This window comes from Rhinatrema bivittatum, chromosome 3, assembly GCF_901001135.1.
Source record: "Rhinatrema bivittatum chromosome 3, aRhiBiv1.1, whole genome shotgun sequence".
Taxonomy (NCBI): domain Eukaryota; kingdom Metazoa; phylum Chordata; class Amphibia; order Gymnophiona; family Rhinatrematidae; genus Rhinatrema; species Rhinatrema bivittatum.
The window spans coordinates 254164623-254183014 of NC_042617.1; the positions used below are offsets into that span (position 1 = coordinate 254164623).

The 18392-nt window shown below is 47.9% G+C and overlaps 1 long non-coding RNA gene and 1 other non-coding gene across 3 annotated transcripts in view; one reads left to right on the forward strand and one right to left on the reverse strand.

Moving 5' to 3' along the window:
• LOC115087373 overlaps positions 1-18392 on the forward strand; it is a 55546-nt gene that overhangs the window by 16494 nt on the left and 20660 nt on the right. Inside the window, exons 2-3 of one of the 2 annotated variants that reach the window (XR_003855505.1) lie at positions 7553-7693; positions 7773-7846. This is a non-coding gene — a long non-coding RNA (uncharacterized LOC115087373). Of the gene's footprint in view, positions 1-7552; positions 7694-7772; positions 7847-18392 lie in introns of those variants that run through there. The other variant, XR_003855506.1, reaches the window with a different exon arrangement.
• On the reverse strand, positions 6169-6297 carry LOC115088907. Its single transcript, XR_003855981.1, has one exon. It is a non-coding gene; the product is annotated as a U6atac minor spliceosomal RNA (small nuclear RNA).

Here is an 18392-nt window from a genome sequence, read left to right on the forward strand (position 1 = left end):
AGGTCCTCAATTCGTCTCTCAATACTGGTGCTCCCTCTGCAAGAAATTTGGTATAAGCATCAGCCTGATGACTGCATACCATCCGCAAGCCAATGGTCAGGCCAAGTGTACCAACCGCTCTCTAAAGAATTTCCTGCGATCCTACTGTAATGATCAACAGGATAATTGGGCAGAGCTCTTACCGTGGGCAGAATTCTCACATAATTCCTATGTTGCAGCTGCTACCAAGGCTTCACCATTCTCCATAGTCTATGGCAGCAACCACGGCTCCCATTACCAGTCCTTTTGTCAGTGCCTTCCCCAGCAGCTCAGGCCACTGCCAATGCTCTGCACACACTCTGGTCCCAGACGAATAAACGTCTTCGACAAGCGGCTACCCAAGCCAAGAAAGCCTCTGACTTACACCGTCACCCAGCCCCAGAATTCCAGCTAGGCCAAAAGGTCGGTTGAGCACCTGTTACATCCGGCTGAATTACCGTCTCAAAGGTTTTTCTCCAAGGTATATTGGTCCCTTCCCTGTGACTCGGCGTATTGGACCAGTTAACTACCAGCTTCGGTTACCACCCACGTTGGGTATACACAACTCATTCCATGTATCTCTGCTCAAACCAGTGATACTTTCGTGGCCATTACACAGAACTCCTACGCCATCTCCAGTTTCCATCGAGACCGATACCACTTACTGGGTTCAAGAAATTCTTGATGTCCGGAGAAGAGGTCGCTGTTGGGAGTACCTTCTTTCGTGGGAAGGCTACAGTCCAGAAGAAAACTCTTGGGAACTGGCCAGTAACATCCTGGACAAGGGTCTCCTCCTCCAGTTCTACCATACCCATCTGGGCAAGCCCAGATCTCCAGGAGGGGGGCATAAAGGGGGGGGGTACTGTTACGTGTCACTGCCATGGTAGGCCCATGCCCGGGCCTACTCACCCCAGGAATCCAGCTAGGGTTCACCTTCACTCGCGGCGGTGGGCAGCCGCCTCCATCCCTGAGCACCTGCAGCCACCTCTGCCACATCTGACTCCTGTGTGGTTCCTCCTGGTGCCAGGAAGTACTCCCACCTCTTGCCCCTCAGACATGAGGAGCAGCCCCACCAGTCTGAAGTGGCAACCTGGCCATGGGAGGCCTTGGGCATTGTTGGGGGTAAGAGAGACAGCTCATGGGGCCTTCCTGTGAGCCACGCATAGTAACAACACCCCTCCTTTAAAGCCCCCTCCCTAGTCTTCTAGACTTGGGCTTCTGGGGGAATCCCTTGTGGAATTTATTTATTTAAAAGCTTTTATATACCGGTATTCGTAGGTACATCATATCGGTTTACATGGAACTTAGCGCACCAGATATGGAATTCATGCACCAAATATGGAGCTTGGAGGTTAGAGGCTGTCTCCCAGGAATTCTGTTCAGGCCCAAAATTCTTCTATGTGATGAGGTACTGGATTTTGTTCCTGACATTTTGGGAATCCAATATCTCTTCAAACCTGTATTGGGTATTTTCTTCTGCTGTGAATTCAGCAGGCTTGAGGTGTGGTCTGGAGAAGAAGCATGAGAGAGCATTTGCTTGGAGCAGCCCATCTTTGTTAGAGACAAAGAAGAAGCCGGCACCAGCCAGAGACAAGAATCGTTGAATGAAACCCAGTCTAAGTTCTCATAGATGGATTCTGACATCGCCTTGGTCTCCGGGAGAAACAAGGGATATATCCTGCCCTGTGGGGGGTTTGGTGTTGGGTAGTAATTCAATCCGTCATTGGTACTCCCTATGGAATGGCAGTGTCTTGACCTTTGTCTTCAAGAATATGTCCTTCCTTGACTACATTAGGGATCTTTGCAATAGACAACTTCAACTTTTCAAGTGAGTCCCATAAGAGCGAAATTGTGCCCTCTTGGTTGCTCAGTGAACAAAGGAGTGTCGATAACCCAGACAGACCTTTGCCATTGTGGTGTCTCTGTAAAAAAAAAGGGTTAGCAAATAAAGTTATGTGGTCACTTCCATCTCTCAATTTTTTGATTGTGGAAATGTTTATCCCTGATTGCGCGGCACTGGTGGCTGCGCCTATCCTGAAGGAGTGGGTCCTGAATTCCTTAGGATTATGCCCTATTTGTTGGATTGTCAATCTGAGAGCTGCCACGAAATGGTATCTTGTGAATGGGGTATGATCGTTATGAATCAGAAATTGTGTGCTGCCTGCTGGGCGAGCTGATAGGTATTGTCTTTATGCTCCTTTAAATTGTCTCTTGTTGATTAGTTGGTTATAGTTACTGTTTAGTTCGATGTAAACCGAATTGATTTGATTTGTATCAAGAAAGTCGGTATATAAAAGCCTTTAATAAATAAATAAATGTCTTAAGATTTTTTTTTAACGGGACAAGTGGACACATTCTTGATGGTCCTTAAATACAATTTGGCTCCTCTAGCAGCTTGATCCGCTGGACGTGTTTGGATAGTGTGATGTTCTGCAATCATATACCACCTATACAACCTCTTGCCTTTGAGAAAAAGGTGAAGCCAGCTCGCTGACTCGTCACTATACCACCCTCTTTTGAGCTCACAATAAATTTGACCATTAGATCTTGTTGAACTGGTCTTGCTGTACGCTCTCCATGTGGAGGGGTGACTGATCTCTTAAGGAGGTCTCTCGTGGTGTTGTCCCAATGTTCTACCATTTCTTGGGTACCGCTGTGTAACTTTGTTGGCTCCGAGAACTTGTTTGAGAAACAAATTCCATTTAACTCTCTGGATAATGCATCAGCAACACTATTATGGACATCCAGGACATAGGCGCCAATGGATGTTCCATTGAACTGTTGAGGAAGGATGACCATATGTACAACACTTCCTTCATAGAAACATAGAAATGACAGCAGAAGAAGACCAAACGGCCCATCCAGTCTGCCCAGCAAGCTTTGCACTTTTTATTTTTTTTTTCTCATACTTCTGTTAGTCTTGGCTCTTAGTAACCTTTTGGTTCTATTTCCCTTAGGGGTTGTAACCGCCGCAATAAGCAAGCTACACCCATGCTTATTTGTTAATCCAGACTATGTAATTCAGTCCTTGTTGGTTGTTGTCTGTATATAGATCCACTTTTCTTCGTTCCCCTTGCCGTTGAAGCAGAGAGCTATGCTGGATATGTGTGAATTATCGGTCATTCTCCCCTGCCATTGAAGCAGAGAGCTATGCTGGGTATGCGTTAAGTATCGGTCTTTCTCCCCTGCTGTTGAAGCAGAGAGCTATGCTGGATATGTATTGAAAGTGAAGTATCAGGCTTATTTGGTTTGGGGTAGTAACCGCTGTAACAAGCAAGCTACTCCCTGCTTTTTTGTGAATGCAAATCTTTTTCCACATTTCCTCTTGCCGTTGAAGCTTAGAGCATTGTTGGAGTCGCATTAACCGTGTGTATGTTTATAGAATAAGGATATTATCTCCAGGCAGTAGCCGTCATTCCCGCGAGCCACCCATTCTTCATTCACATCCTCTAGACTTTATGGATCCACAGTGTTTATCCCACACCCCTTTGAAGTCCTTCAAAGTTCTGGTCTTCACCACTTCCTCCGGAAGGGCATTCCAGGCATCTCATTAGAGTTACTCATCGCCTGAGTAACTCTAATGCGATGTTTTGGTGTGAAACTCTGATTGTGCTTAAGATCAACCTCCTCAGGAAAACTCTCTGGAATAATGCAACATGAGAAATTCAAGCTGCCTATCAGTGACTGCATTTCGCCCAACATCATCTTTTTGTCTGTCATCGCTTGCTTCGGCCTGTTGTGAATGTCTCTGAGCTTTTCTTGGGTAATTCGGACTTCATCTTGTTGGAGTCAAGTTCTATTCCAGAAATTTGATTGATGCAGTCATGTCATGTGCTATTGGGACTCCAAAGTCTTGCATTTCTCAACTTGACAATCAAAGAAATAGTCATTTCTCCAGTACTCCTGGCCTAATATTTGTTGAGTACATGCTACTTATTTCCCCAGATAACAAGCGCAACCAGAATGGGAAAGATCCAGGGGAAAGTGATATTGCACGTTAGGCAGCTTGTACCCCCACCTGGGGCTACTTTTCTGTAGCCCAGGAGCCCTGCCAGCATATACCGAAACACCGGCCTCTGTATGCTTGTGAGTGGATACCAAGGTCCGGATTTGGGTTGGGGGATCCTGCCCACACATATGTTGCACAGAAATCCTTGCTAATCTGGATTCCATCTTGTTGGAGTCGAGTTCGATACCCAGAGTTTGATTGAAGTGCAGGGTCCTTCTGTTTTGTCATGTGCAGTGTGGACGCCGAACTCGGATGCTAGTTCGTGGAATGTAGACAATAGTCTAGAGTAGGCAGCGGAGTTCTTGGGGGTCCTCGAAGAGGAAATAGTTGAGGTAATGCACCATGCTGTCCAGCGCTGCCAGTTTGTGCAATGGAGAAATGAAATGAATGTTTCAAATAATTCACCTGAGACCGCGCACCCCATAAGCGCGTGCGCGCCCCATTGGCATGCGCTTGTCGAAGTAATACTCTCCCTTGTAGCAAAATCCCAATAAGAGGAAACTGGCGGGATGTACACGGGATGGGCTAGAATGCTGAGTCGGTCTGCCTTATCATCTTAGCGCATTTCTTTAGCATCTGTGCCAGTATGTTGTCATGCTGTCAAAAGTGTATTGCACTGTGCATTCCCCTTTTGGTAAATGATCAATGACCGAGTCGCCGTATGGATATGACAACAAATTATTATTATTTTTTTTTGAAAATGAATCCCCTTAAAGGGGAAAACTGTTGGGATTGACCGAAAGCATACGGAATGCGGACTTGGTCTATTTGCTCCTTTAACAACACCTTGTTAAAAATATGGAGATGAAGCTGTCCAATGATGCATACTGCACCAGTCCTGGGCTGCCAGCCGTGTTTCCTAGGAATGCAGCCCCTTGTGCCTGGCCCCACGCCATGTTTGCCAAGCAAAGGGGCCTTCACCCTACCGGCATGTTCACCAGCATATCTCTGACTTCAAACTGGTGCCCACTCCCGGGCTGCCAGCCGTATTTCCTAGGAAGGAAACCACTTATGCCCGGTCCCATGTCATGATTTCCAAGAAAAGGGGCCCCTACCCGGGCCAACACGGTCGCCCTATCGGATTTTTCGCCTGCATAACTCGGAAATGGTGTATTCACAGCGTGCACAGAGTTGCACACATGTGAAAGACTGATTTATATTAAATCATATTGTCCTGGCTCCTTTTTGGTGGAGAATGAAATGGTCCGGAAATTCAGCCAATTATCAATTTGGATTCTACTTTTTCTGTACCAGTTCAACGTGTGCCCGACCCCCCGCCTTGACTTCCAAGCAAGGGGGCCCCACCCGGGCCAGTTGCACAATGCTAGATCTGGCTACATCCTGGGTTTCCTCCATATTCACCATGCTTGCCTCTTGGGACTCCTTCCAGACTTGGCTTGCGTCCTCCACATGGTCTCCCTCAGACATCCTGCCAGGACTCCTCCTGAGTTGCGTGGCAGCCGAGTACTCTCTACTATTTTGCCTGCAGGTTCTCTCCTATTTTTTGGACCTTCAGTGCTTGATTGCTGTGGCCCGTTCCATTTTAGGGGTGTGTTGATCCACACACTGTCCTTGTTCCAGCTGCCCAGCCTCTGGCAATTGGGCCACTGCTTCACCATAGGCGAAGTCGATAAATCTTTCTTGCCCAACATGGAGTATGCACTGCTCTCTACATCAGTGGTGGGAGTGGAAGGTGACTAGAACCAAAACATTACTAATAAGAGCCAAGAGTAATAGATAAGTATGAGAAAAATAAGTGTGAAAGCTTGCTGAGCAAACTATTTGGTCTTCTTCTGCCGTCATTTCTATGTTTCTATGAACCCCTGAGCCAGAGACCAAAAATCTCAAGCTTTACCACTTGAAATACCCAGGCCTGTGTTTGCCTAGGGCACCATCCGTTAATAGCTATCGAAGAGCCACCATGTGCAACAAAATTAAATCTTTCTCTACATACCTGGGGTGTGAACCCATGAGCCAGAGAATAAGTCTCATGCTTTAACATTTGAGCTACTCAAGTTGCCGTGGCCGAATTTACTGTTAAAGCTTGACTAGTACCCACTTTCAACCTCCCTCTGTAAGTGGGATTCAAACTCATGGCCCTCGGCTTACAGAGACCCAACTGCCTCACTGCCTAGCATCTCCAGGCAACTTGGTTAGATGCCACGAAGTAAGTTGGCAATGCCTTAACCATATGCATGTTGCAAAGGCCACAAGGTACTCTTCCATCCTTATCAAGGGGAGTGATAACCTTCTCTTCTTTTATACAACTCGATAATGGGCTTCTGTGTCACCGTCAGACTCTGCGTTGCTGACTGTTCGGTCAGGATTTTTCCCTTGGACCAATTCTTGTGCCTGTGGCACAGGCTTTTGTTGCTCTGTTGTTGTACCATCTCTGTAGTTATTTGCAACTTCAGTGCGTTTGACGCACTCGCATTCTACTCTTTTGCGCTTTTGTCTACTGGCATTCTGTCGTGTGCGTGGCATGGCCATTGCTTTCTTGTTTTCCGGTGCTGTTTTGTCTGCGTCCTTTCGTGATGGCTACCATGGTGTAGTATGAACGACCTTCTTGAAATAGTGCTGTTGGTCTCTTCTTTTGAATTTCTCTGTGTTACGGAATCAGTTTTGGTGGCCGATTAGGTTGCCGTTTCGCCTGCCTTTACCACTGCAGGAAAAATGGGCGATGGCAGAGGTGAGGCAGGCTTATATCGGTGCTGCGACGCACCTTCGGAGCGTGTTGCAGCCCGATGACGTCATGGGCACGTCGAGGGGGTGCACTCTTGCAAGAGGCCCACCCCCAACGTGCCCAGGAATTCCAGCTTCATGCCGGAGGATGGTCAGTTTGCTGTCCCGGCGGCACGCCGTTAAGGGCGGGCGTGTTTATGAACGCTAGCCCTTATATATAAAGAGTTTTTCCTGCTCATTCTTTTCTGGGATGTCTTAGATTTTTTTTCTGTCAGCTTTAGGGAAAGTTGCAGCTCTGATATCTTTTTTATTTTGCATAGCACAGGAAGAAATGCATTTCTGTTTCTGTTTCTCCAGTGTTGCATTTCATACAGAGTCTGCGTTCTTGGAGTTTCCAGTTTTGTTTTTGTCTGCTTCTTTCTATTTCTAGTCTGTGATTGCTTCTCCTGTATTAGGTGAGCGTCTGCGTGTTTTTTTGCATTTGTGACTGAGGTGAGGTATTCTAGCGTGAATCTTCTGTGTATGGATCTGTACCAGTTCAACTTGTTCTGTTTTCCAATTTGCTTCTCCCAATAGGAGATGTATTGGTGTTCTAGAGCACATTGCAATATGTGCATTGCCATCTTTTCATATGCTGGGTTCAGGGTAGTAGTGCTAGCTTGGTAGGGTAGATTTGCTGCATAGGTGTTAAGTGTTTTTTTCCAGGTTTTTATGTTACTTCACAGAGGTAGTGGAGGGAGTTTGTGCCACTGTTATTGAGATGATACCAGATTTTGAATATTCTTTTTTGCATAGTGAGCATTATGGGGACATTTCCTAATTCTGCTTTGTATCCATTATTAGGAGTGTTTCTGTGGACACAATTTGCAGAACTGGAGATGTAAGCTTTCATTTGGGGTTCTCTCCCATTGAGGTTAATAATAGACCCTGCTGAACCTGTTGGCAGAATGCTACTGGAATATTCTGATCCAGACTGGATTGACAGTGAGTACTGTGAACCTGTTGTTACATAGTTATGTTCAAGTTAATGAAGGTAAACAAAAACTATTACCTTTTATGTTAGGAACAAACCCTGCACTAAATGAGAATATATGTTTCATATCCTGTGGCTAAGAAACCTGACAAGGTTCCAGGAAGAACAGTCCACATCAACAGGTCCAACAGGTAAAAAAAAAAAAAAATAAATAAATGAGGTGCTAGCTGCTGAAACACCTAGGGTATGGCTGAAGCAGATTCTGAACTACTCTTCCCCTTCACAACACAATTATTCTCTTACTGGCAGGAGGAAAGCAACAGAAATACTTATCTGTGACTGCCTGCATCCTCTTCTGCTGGCTAAGAATATAAGAAGTTGCCATACTGGGTTAGACCAAGGGTCCATCAAGCCCAGCATCCTGTTTCCAACAGTAGCCAGTACCTGGCAAGTACCCAAACTTTAAGTAGATCTCATGCTACTAAAAGGCCATAGGCTTCACCCAGATCATCTCCGCCCCTACACATAAAGCTGGCCACACCCTAGACATCATTTTCATTAATTCCTGCATCCACGCACCATCCCCTGCTTCTTGTACCCCAGTTCCCTGGTCAGACCACTCACTCATTAAAACTCCCCTCACTATAAACGCCCCCTCCACCTGTAACCATCCACACAACAACGCCTTCTCATTCAGAAAATCCTGCTCCTCTGAGGACCTTACCTCCGCACTAGCCGAATCCCTGACCAAAATAGACTGCTCCTCCCCTGAAGCTGCCCTCAGCTCATGGAACAACCTCACCCACGACATAGCCAACAAACTATGTCCCCTCACCATTCGCAAGCAACACCCGCACATTCAAACAACAAACCATGGTACACCACAGAATTACATCAAATGAAATGTAACCTCAGACTGAAAGAAAGAATCTGGCGTAAAGTCCCATCCCAACCAAACGCCTCCTCTTACAAATCAACCCTACACACCTACAGACTTTCAATTCTAAAAACTAAACGTGACTACTACGCCGCCAAAATACATGAATACATGTACAATCCCAAAGCCCTGTTTTCATATGTGGCTGCCCTCACCAAATCTGCCCCTCCACCCATAGATGACAATGAAGCCAGCACTAAATGCGAGGAACTCGCCTGCTTCTTCCATAATAAAATAACAAACATCCTCCTCTGATTTCCGCCCACAGCCCCCCCTATGTCCCCCAACCACCTCACCACTCACAACACCACATTAGACTCGATTGACCTTACATCATCCAAGGAAATCGAGTCTATTCTCAAAAAGATCAAACCCGCTTCCCACCAAAACCCTCCTAGCCATTCTCAACTCTGTTGCCAAACCCTCTCCACTGGCACAGTCCCAGATTCCTTAAAATACACAGTTGTCAAACCCCTGCTCAAGAAACCATCGACCCCAAAAATCCTGCCAACTACCGTCCCATCTCAAACCTTCCCCTCATCGCTAAAATTATGGAAAAGGTGGTGAATTCCCAACTTATGGACTACCTTGAAGACAACAATATCCTTCACCCCTCGCAATTTGGCTTTCATAAAAACCTGAGCACTGAAACACTACTACTTACTCACTGATACCCTCCTCACTGGCCTAGACCGAGGCCATACCTTCATCATTGCTTTCCTCGACATCTCCTCAGCCTTTGACACGATAAGCCACAACCTCCTCATCTCCTGCCTAACTGACATTGGCATCTCGTGTGTAGCCCTCAGCTGGTTCAAATCTTACCTGGCTAACAGACAATTCTATGTTAAACTAGGCAACTCAGAATTCACTCACTTCTCTCTTTCCCAAGGTGTCCCCCAAGGATCCTCCCTATCCTCCACCCTATTTAACATCTACCGCCTTCCCCTCTGCCAGCTACTATCTGAACTCGGCCTCAAATTCTACATCTACGCAGATGATGTACAAATCATTATACCAATACAAGAATCAGTATCCATAACGTTAAAATTCTGGGAGAAATGCCTCACATCATCAATTCCCTACTCACCAACCTACATCTTGCCCTCAACTCCTCAAAAACCGAACTCCTCCTCATCCACAACCACCAAGCTCTCCCCAGACAATGACCCAGCATCCAGCACCTTCTCCTCACAGCCCCCAGTATGAAACCTGGGTGTTCTAATTGATCCTCATCTTAACCTAAAATAACACATCAACTCCATCTTAAAAGGCTTCTATAAGTTCAACGTCATAAAAAAACTCAAACCCCTACTCCACACCCATGATCTCAGAACAGTCATCCAAGCAACCCTTTCACCAAACTGGACTACTGCATTTCATTATATCTTGGCCTGCCGCACTCCACGATCAAACCCCTACAAATGCTACAGAACGCCACCACTAGAACTATCATGAATGCACGCAAATCCGACCACATTACCCCGCTCCTTAAAGACCTCCACTGGCTCCCTATTCCATCACGCATCCTATTTAAGACCCTTACCATCATGCACAAATCTATCTACATAAGCAACTCCTCCTGGCTCAGCAAACCCTTCCAACTCACACACTCCTCCTGCCCTATCAGAGCAAACCTTAAAGGTACCCTACAGATCCCATCCCTCAATAATGCTCGTCTCACTTCAACAAGGGACCGCGCCCTATCAATTGCTGGCCCTACTCGCTGGAATGTTCTACCCACAGACCTCCGCCTTGAGCCTTGCCCCTACAAATTCAAGAAAATGCTAAAGGCCTGGCTTTTCCACCAGGCATATCCAGACTAGATTTAGGTTTCTCCATCAAGCCTTCTCCTCTCTCCCAATAGACCAGATCCAGATACCCTACTACATCTCTTCTTCTCTCCTATAGTTAACCCCATGCCGTTCCAGCTATCACGATAATTATGCTAATAATGTTAACTATGTTATGTTAATTATGTTACATTTTCAGCTCTCCCTTTCTGGCTCACCAATAGAGCCTCCTCCATCTGCAGCACTGTTGTTGCACCTTGTTAGTTTTGTTGTCCCTTTTCCCCGCTCCCTGTTCATTGTACTTTCTATCTATTGTTTGATGTAAACCGATATGATGTACCTACTAATATTGGTATATAAAAAGATCCTAAATAAATAAATAAATAAAATAAATAATAGGAGTGGCTATTCCCTAAGTCAACTTGATTAATAGCAGTTAATGGACTTCTCCTCCAGGAGCTTATCCAAACCATTTTAAAATCCAGCTACACTAACTGTCCTAACCACATCCTCTGGCAACAAATTCCAGAGCTTAATTGTGCGTTGAGTGAAAAAGAATTTTCTCTGATTTGTTTTAAATGTACTACTTGTTAACTTCATGGAGTGCCTGACTCTGGGGACCTGCACATGGACCAGGGAGCATTTCAGAGAATGCCACTCTGGAGGTTCTGGATTTCAGTTTCTACCTAAAATCCTAAATTTGGCTTCCAGAACCTCCCTCCCACATTTTCCTATGTCATTGGTGCCTACATGTACCACAACAGCTGGTTCCTCTCCAGCATTATCTAAAATCCTATCTAGGTGATGCGTGAGGTCTGCCACCTTAGCACCAGGCAGGCAAGTTACCAGGCAGTCCTCACTTACAACAGCCATCCAGCTATCTACATTTCTAATAATTGAATCACCAACTATGATGGCCGACCTAACTCTTCTGTCCTGGGCAATAGCCCTGGGAGACTTGTCCTCAGTGCAAGAGGGCAATGCATCACCTGGAGAGCAAGTCCTTGCTACAGGATCATGTCCTGCCACACCAGGGTGATGACCTCCAACTAGGAGACCTTTCCGATCCATGGCAGCACCAGGGCTGCCAGACTCAATTTGGGACTTGACTACTATGTCCCTGTAGGTCTCATCAGTGTACCTCTCTGTCTGCCTCAGCTCCTCCAGATCTGCCACTCTAGCCTCCAGAGATCAGACGCATTCTCTTGCCTATAAAATTGGAATCATATGGAGCACCGTAGCCCTATGCAGCCATACTTCATGGTATAGCCAGAAGTCCATAAACTGCTATTAATCACTAGGGAATAGCCATTGTTTGCTGCTAGCATTAGTAGCTTGGGATCTATTTAATGTTTGGGTATTTGCCCAGGTACTTGAGATTTGGATTGGCCAATGTTGGAAACAGTATACTGGGCTTGATGGACCCTTGCTCTGACCCAGTATGACAAGTCTTAGGTTCTTATCTTCCTGCTAGTGGCAGGCAATGCAGGGATGATCACACTGGAGAGCAAGAACCAAGGGAAAGTGTGGAGGGGAGGAGGAGGAGGAAGGGAGAAAGAGATTGGGGGGAGAGAGTGCAAACTGAGGCTGGGGGAGCAAATAATGATGTGAGGAAGAGCTGGCAAAGGGTCTGGGGGATGAGAGCAAGGGTGGGCAGAGGGGTAAGAGCGAGAGGTCTTCATGAGTGAGTGAGTAAGGGAGGATAAGTGGGTATAGCAGGAGGGGTGAGAAAGCAAGTGAGGAGGGATAAGAATGCAAGCAAGGGGGCTGGGAGTCAGCACAAGAGGAGTTTGAGGTGGTTAGCGTGAGAAAGGGGGGGCAGGTGGGGTATGAGATAACAACTAACGGGGACTGGATAGATGAGTGAGAGAGGGGGAGTGGGATGGAGAGCAAAACAACAAACCTGTTATGGAGAGCACTTCATCATTTGATCCAGATTGGAAGATTAAGAAGAGGCCACACCCACCCACCCATCACATTAAATTGTAAGTGAAACAACCTGATCTTTATTAAATCATATTTAATTACATTTTGGGATTTTTAGCTAGTCTTTCCAAATAATGTTCAAGGCAGGACACAGCCTGTTTTTGGTTTTAGAACTGAAGGACAAGTCCCTGCCTCAGCTTACAATTTAAGTGGGTACCTGAGGCAAAGAGGCATACAGTGATTTGCCCAAAGTCAAAGAGATGTCATTGGCATTGAAATGATGGTTTCTCTGATTTTCAGCCCATTGCTGTAACCCCTGATTAACTCTTAAATGACTTATACATAACATGAATGTTAAGTTTTAGTTTTTTAAATGTATTTATACTCTACCTTTCAGACACTTCAAAGTGAATTACATTCAGGTACTGTATGTCTTTCCCTGTCCCCAGAGGAGTCACAATCTGTTTGTACCTGAGGAAATGGAGGGTAAAATGACTTGCCCAAGGTCACATAGAGTAGCAGGAGGATTTGAACTCTGGCTTCCCTGTGTCAAAGCTGACTGCTCTAACCATTAGGCTTCTCCTAGTGAGTTTTAGGAGGGTAGATTGTGATTTTTCAGTTCAATTATCTAATTGTTGGGTGGGTTAGGGATGGAGAAGGGGAGAAAGGACCTATGGGCCTGATTCACTGATGTTTTAAGTACCTAGCAATGTCTCTGTTTACATTGATTAGTAATATGCATGTGCTAGTGATAGTCTTGAAAATATAAGTCCAAATCTCCACATTAGGTCCAACAAGCAAGTTATCCCAAAGGGGAGAAAAATATTTATTTTCTCAATACACACACATTGTAACCCCAAATTATATCTCATAAATAGCTCAGTCTTGATATAGGCCAACATTTTGATAAAGTGCCTGTGTCAGGGGGTTTCTAAAATAGTTACAGGTACCTAACTTGTGCTGGTATTTAATTTGCACATTGTCCCATCCTTAAAGGTCACATTACTGTGGAGCCAACTATTTGTAACGTGGAGACCGGCTTCTGAAAAAAGATATTCAGAGTGCATAGATATTCAGACTTACCCACAAATACCTATTTACCTATGCATATAAGCACTTTTAAGAACAATAAGAACCATAAGAAGTTGCCTTACTGGGTCAGACCGAGGGTCCATCAAGCCCAGCATCCTGTTTCCATTAAACAGCATCCTGTTTCCATTAAACAGAGCCCAGGCTACTAATGCTGGTAATAAGCAGTGACTATTCCCGTGAAGGTAAATTTTAAAAGGAACTTGCCAATTTCATACCATGCACGCATGTTATGAAATCGGCTACCCGTGCACACATGCATGCCCAATTTTTTAAATCATTTTTACAAATATTTAACAAAGATAGACTTTGTAATGAAACATTAAGAGACAATAACAGGAAATCTCAATATTTTTTAACAATGAAAGAGAAAAAGGAAAAAATCATTGTTTCTCTTACTCTCAACAAGAAACTTGAGAGGGAGAAATTTTACTATAAAGGCCGAGGAGTTATAATATAAACTTATACAAAGAAATGTAAGCTGTTTAGGACTTCTGGCAATGACATCAGACTGAGTGGAGGTCCAACTCCGGGCTCCGTGAGGGTCCGAGACGAAATTCCTGATATCACTTTAGTCTAGGGATGTGAATCGTTTTTCAACGATTAAAATTATCGTCCGATAATGTTAATATCGTCTTAAATCGTTATAGAACACGATACAATAGAAATTCTAACGATTTATCGTTAAAAATCGTTAAATCGTGTTAGTGCGCACTAAATCGAGTTAGTGCGCACTAACTCCCCGTTAGTGCGCACTAACTGGATTTAGTGCGCACTAACTGAAAATGATACAAATAAACACTTTCCAGGTCACTGAAGGTCAGTTAGGAATGAATATGTGTTCCTATTGGCTGGCTGCCCTCTTATCTATTGATGTTACCAAGGTTACCACTGAGGTGATGGTTGGGGGGATGGGAAATGGAACTGGAAACTAATGAACACCAACAGAAAATGAAACAAAGTGTTCACACTTCCCAGGTCAGTAAAGGTCACTTAGGAATGAATATGTATGTATGTATTCCTATTGGCTGGCTGTGCTCTTATCTATTGATGTTACCAAGGCTAACACTGAGGTAATGGTTGGGGGGATGTGAAATGGAAACAGTTGGAAGCTTGACAAAAAAAGTAATGTAATGATCAGCACTCACGTGACTAGAACTTGTTTGTTTATTATTTTTGTTAGCAGGCACCTGAAATGCTAGTGCATGTTGAATTTGCCAATCACTGTGCATTTTAGAAAGGTGGTCCTGGCTGGAACTGTACACAGTTCAAATATATGTAATTGATTGTTGGTAAGTGTATTTTTTAAGTAGCCACACTGGCACAAGTATGTTTACTTTTCCTCCTACTTAACTCACTAGCTCAGCTTTGTAAGAAGGGCTTCTCTGCTTGTGTGTTGTTTTTGTTTGGGGTGAGGAGAGCAGAAACATCAGATCTTTATTCAATCTACTACAGACATCTCTTACAGTGCCCTATCCCTATTAATACCAGGAGTGTTGTGATCTTCCTGCACACAGTGCCCTAACCCTGATACCAGTCTGAGACAGCTCCCTCCCTGCATTACTAGTGAAAGGCTGGCTTCACAGACAGGGGGGAGCTGCCTGACCCTCACTCCTGACTTCCCCCATGTCCCAGCTAGTGAATGGTGTGTGGGTGAGGGGGGGGGGAGGATGGTGAAGTCTGAGACAGCTCCCTCCCTGCATTACTAGTGAGAGGCTGGCTTCACAGACAGGGGGGAGCTGCCTGACCCTCACTCCTGACTTCCCCCATGTCCCAGCTAGTGAATGGTGTGTGGGTGAGGGGGGGGGGGGGAGGATGGTGAAGTCTGAGACAGCTCCCTCCCTGCATTACTAGTGAGAGGCTGGCTTCACAGACAGGGGGGAGCTGCCTGACCCTCACTCCTGACTTCCCCCATGTCCCAGCTAGTGAATGGTGTGTGGGTGAGGGGGGGGGGGGGGAGGAGGATGGTGAAGTCTGAGACAGCTCCCTCCCTGCATTACTAGTGAGAGGCTGGCTTCACAGACAGGGGGGAGCTGCCTTACCCTCACTCCTGACTTCCCCCATGTCCCAGCTAGTGAATGGTGTGTGGGTGAGGGGGGGGGGGGGAGGAGGATGGTGAAGTCTGAGACAGCTCCCTCCCTGCATTACTAACGAGAGGCTGGCTTCACAGACAGGGGGGAGCTGCCTGACCCTCACTCCTGACTTCCCCCATGTCCCAGCTAGTGAATGGTGTGTGGGTGAGGGGGGGGGGGGGGGGAGGATGGTGAAGTCTGAGACAGCTCCCTCCCTGCATTACTAGTGAGAGGCTGGCTTCACAGACAGGGGGGAGCTGCCTGACCCTCACTCCTGACTTCCCCCATGTCCCAGCTAGTGAATGGTGTGTGGGTGAGTGGGGGGGGGGGGGAGGATGGTGAAGTCTGAGACAGCTCCCTCCCTGCATTACTAGTGAGAGGCTGGCTTCACAGACAGGGGGGAGCTGCCTGACCCTCACTCCTGACTTCCCCCATGTCCCAGCTAGTGAATGGTGTGTGGGTGAGGGGGGGGGGGGAGGAGGATGGTGAAGTCTGAGACAGCTCCCTCCCTGCATTACTAGTGAGAGGCTGGCTTCACAGACAGGGGGGAGCTGCCTGACCCTCACTCCTGACTTCCCCCATGTCCCAGCTAGTGAATGGTGTGTGGGTGAGGGGGGGGGGAGGATGGTGAAGTCTGAGACAGCTCCCTCCCTGCATTACTAGTGAGAGGCTGGCTTCACAGACAGGGGGGAGCTGCCTGACCCTCACTCCTGACTTCCCCCATGTCCCAGCTAGTGAATGGTGTGTGGGTGAGGGGGGGGGGGGAGGAGGATGGTGAAGTCTGAGACAGCTCCCTCCCTGCATTACTAGTGAGAGGCTGGCTTCACAGACAGGGGGGAGCTGCCTGACCCTCACTCCTGACTTCCCCCATGTCCCAGCTAGTGAATGGTGTGTGGGTGAGGGGGGGGGGGGAGGAGGATGGTGAAGTCTGAGACAGCTCCCTCCCTGCATTACTAGTGAGAGGCTGGCTTCACAGACAGGGGGGAGCTGCCTGACCCTCACTCCTGACTTCCCCCATGTCCCAGCTAGTGTAGTGAATGGTGTGTGGGTGAGGGGGGGGGGAGGATGGTGAAGTCTGAGACAGCTCCCTCCCTGCATTACTAGTGAGAGGCTGGCTTCACAGACAGGGGGGAGCTGCCTGACCCTCACTCCTGACTTCCCCCATGTCCCAGCTAGTGAATGGTGTGTGGGTGAGGGGGGGGGGGGAGGATGGTGAAGTCTGAGACAGCTCCCTCCCTGCATTACTAGTGAGAGGCTGGCTTCACAGACAGGGGGGAGCTGCCTGACCCTCACTCCTGACTTCCCCATGTCCCAGCTAGTGAATGGTGTGTGGGTGAGGGGGGGGGGGAGGATGGTGAAGTCTGAGACAGCTCCCTCCCTGCATTACTAGTGAGAGGCTGGCTTCACAGACAGGGGGGAGCTGCCTGACCCTCACTCCTGACTTCCCCCATGTCCCAGCTAGTGAATGGTGTGTGGGTGAGGGGGGGGGGGAGGAGGATGGTGAAGTCTGAGACAGCTCCCTCCCTGCATTACTAGTGAGAGGCTGGCTTCACAGACAGGGGGGAGCTGCCTGACCCTCACTCCTGACTTCCCCCATGTCCCAGCTAGTGAATGGTGTGTGGGTGAGGGGGGGGGGGGGGAGGATGGTGAAGTCTGAGACAGCTCCCTCCCTGCATTCTAGTGAGAGGCTGGCTTCACAGACAGGGGGGAGCTGCCTGACCCTCACTCCTGACTTCCCCCATGTCCCAGCTAGTGAATGGTGTGTGGGTGAGGGGGGGGGGAGGAGGATGGTGAAGTCTGAGACAGCTCCCTCCCTGCATTACTAGTGAGAGGCTGGCTTCACAGACAGGGGGGAGCTGCCTGACCCTCACTCCTGACTTCCCCCATGTCCCAGCTAGTGAATGGTGTGTGGGTGAGGGGGGGGGGGGAGGAGGATGGTGAAGTCTGAGACAGCTCCCTCCTTGCATTACTAACGAGAGGCTGGCTTCACAGACAGGGGGGAGCTGCCTGACCCTCACTCCTGACTTCCCCCATGTCCCAGCTAGTGAATGGTGTGTGGGTGAGGGGGGGGGGGGGTGGTGAAGTCTGAGACAGCTCCCTCCCTGCCTTACTAGTGAGAGGCTGGCTTCACAGACAGGGGGGGAGCTGCCTGACCCTCACTCCTGACTTCCCCCATGTCCCAGCTAGTGAATGGTGTGTGGGTGAGGGGGGGGGGGGGAGGATGGTGAAGTCTGAGACAGCTCCCTCCCTGCATTACTAGTGAGAGGCTGGCTTCACAGACAGGGGGGAGCTGCCTGACCCTCACTCCTGACTTCCCCCATGTCCCAGCTAGTGAATGGTGTGTGGGTGAGGGGGGGGGGGGAGGATGGTGAAGTCTGAGACAGCTCCCTCCCTGCATTACTAGTGAGAGGCTGGCTTCACAGACAGGGGGGAGCTGCCTGACCCTCACTCCTGACTTCCCCCATGTCCCAGCTAGGGAATGGTGTGTGGGTGAGGGGGGGGGGGGGGAGGAGGATGGTGAAGTCTGAGACAGCTCCCTCCCTGCATTACTAGTGAGAGGCTGGCTTCACAGACAGGGGGGAGCTGCCTGACCCTCACTCCTGACTTCCCCCATGTCCCAGCTAGTGAATGGTGTGTGGGTGAGGGGGGGGGGGAGGATGGTGAAGTCTGAGACAGCTCCCTCCCTGCATTACTAGTGAGAGGCTGGCTTCACAGACAGGGGGGAGCTGCCTGACCCTCACTCCTGACTTCCCCCATGTCCCAGCTAGTGAATGGTGTGTGGGTGAGGGGGGGGGGGGGAGGAGGATGGTGAAGTCTGAGACAGCTCCCTCCCTGCATTACTAGTGAGAGGCTGGCTTCACAGACAGGGGGGAGCTGCCTGACCCTCACTCTT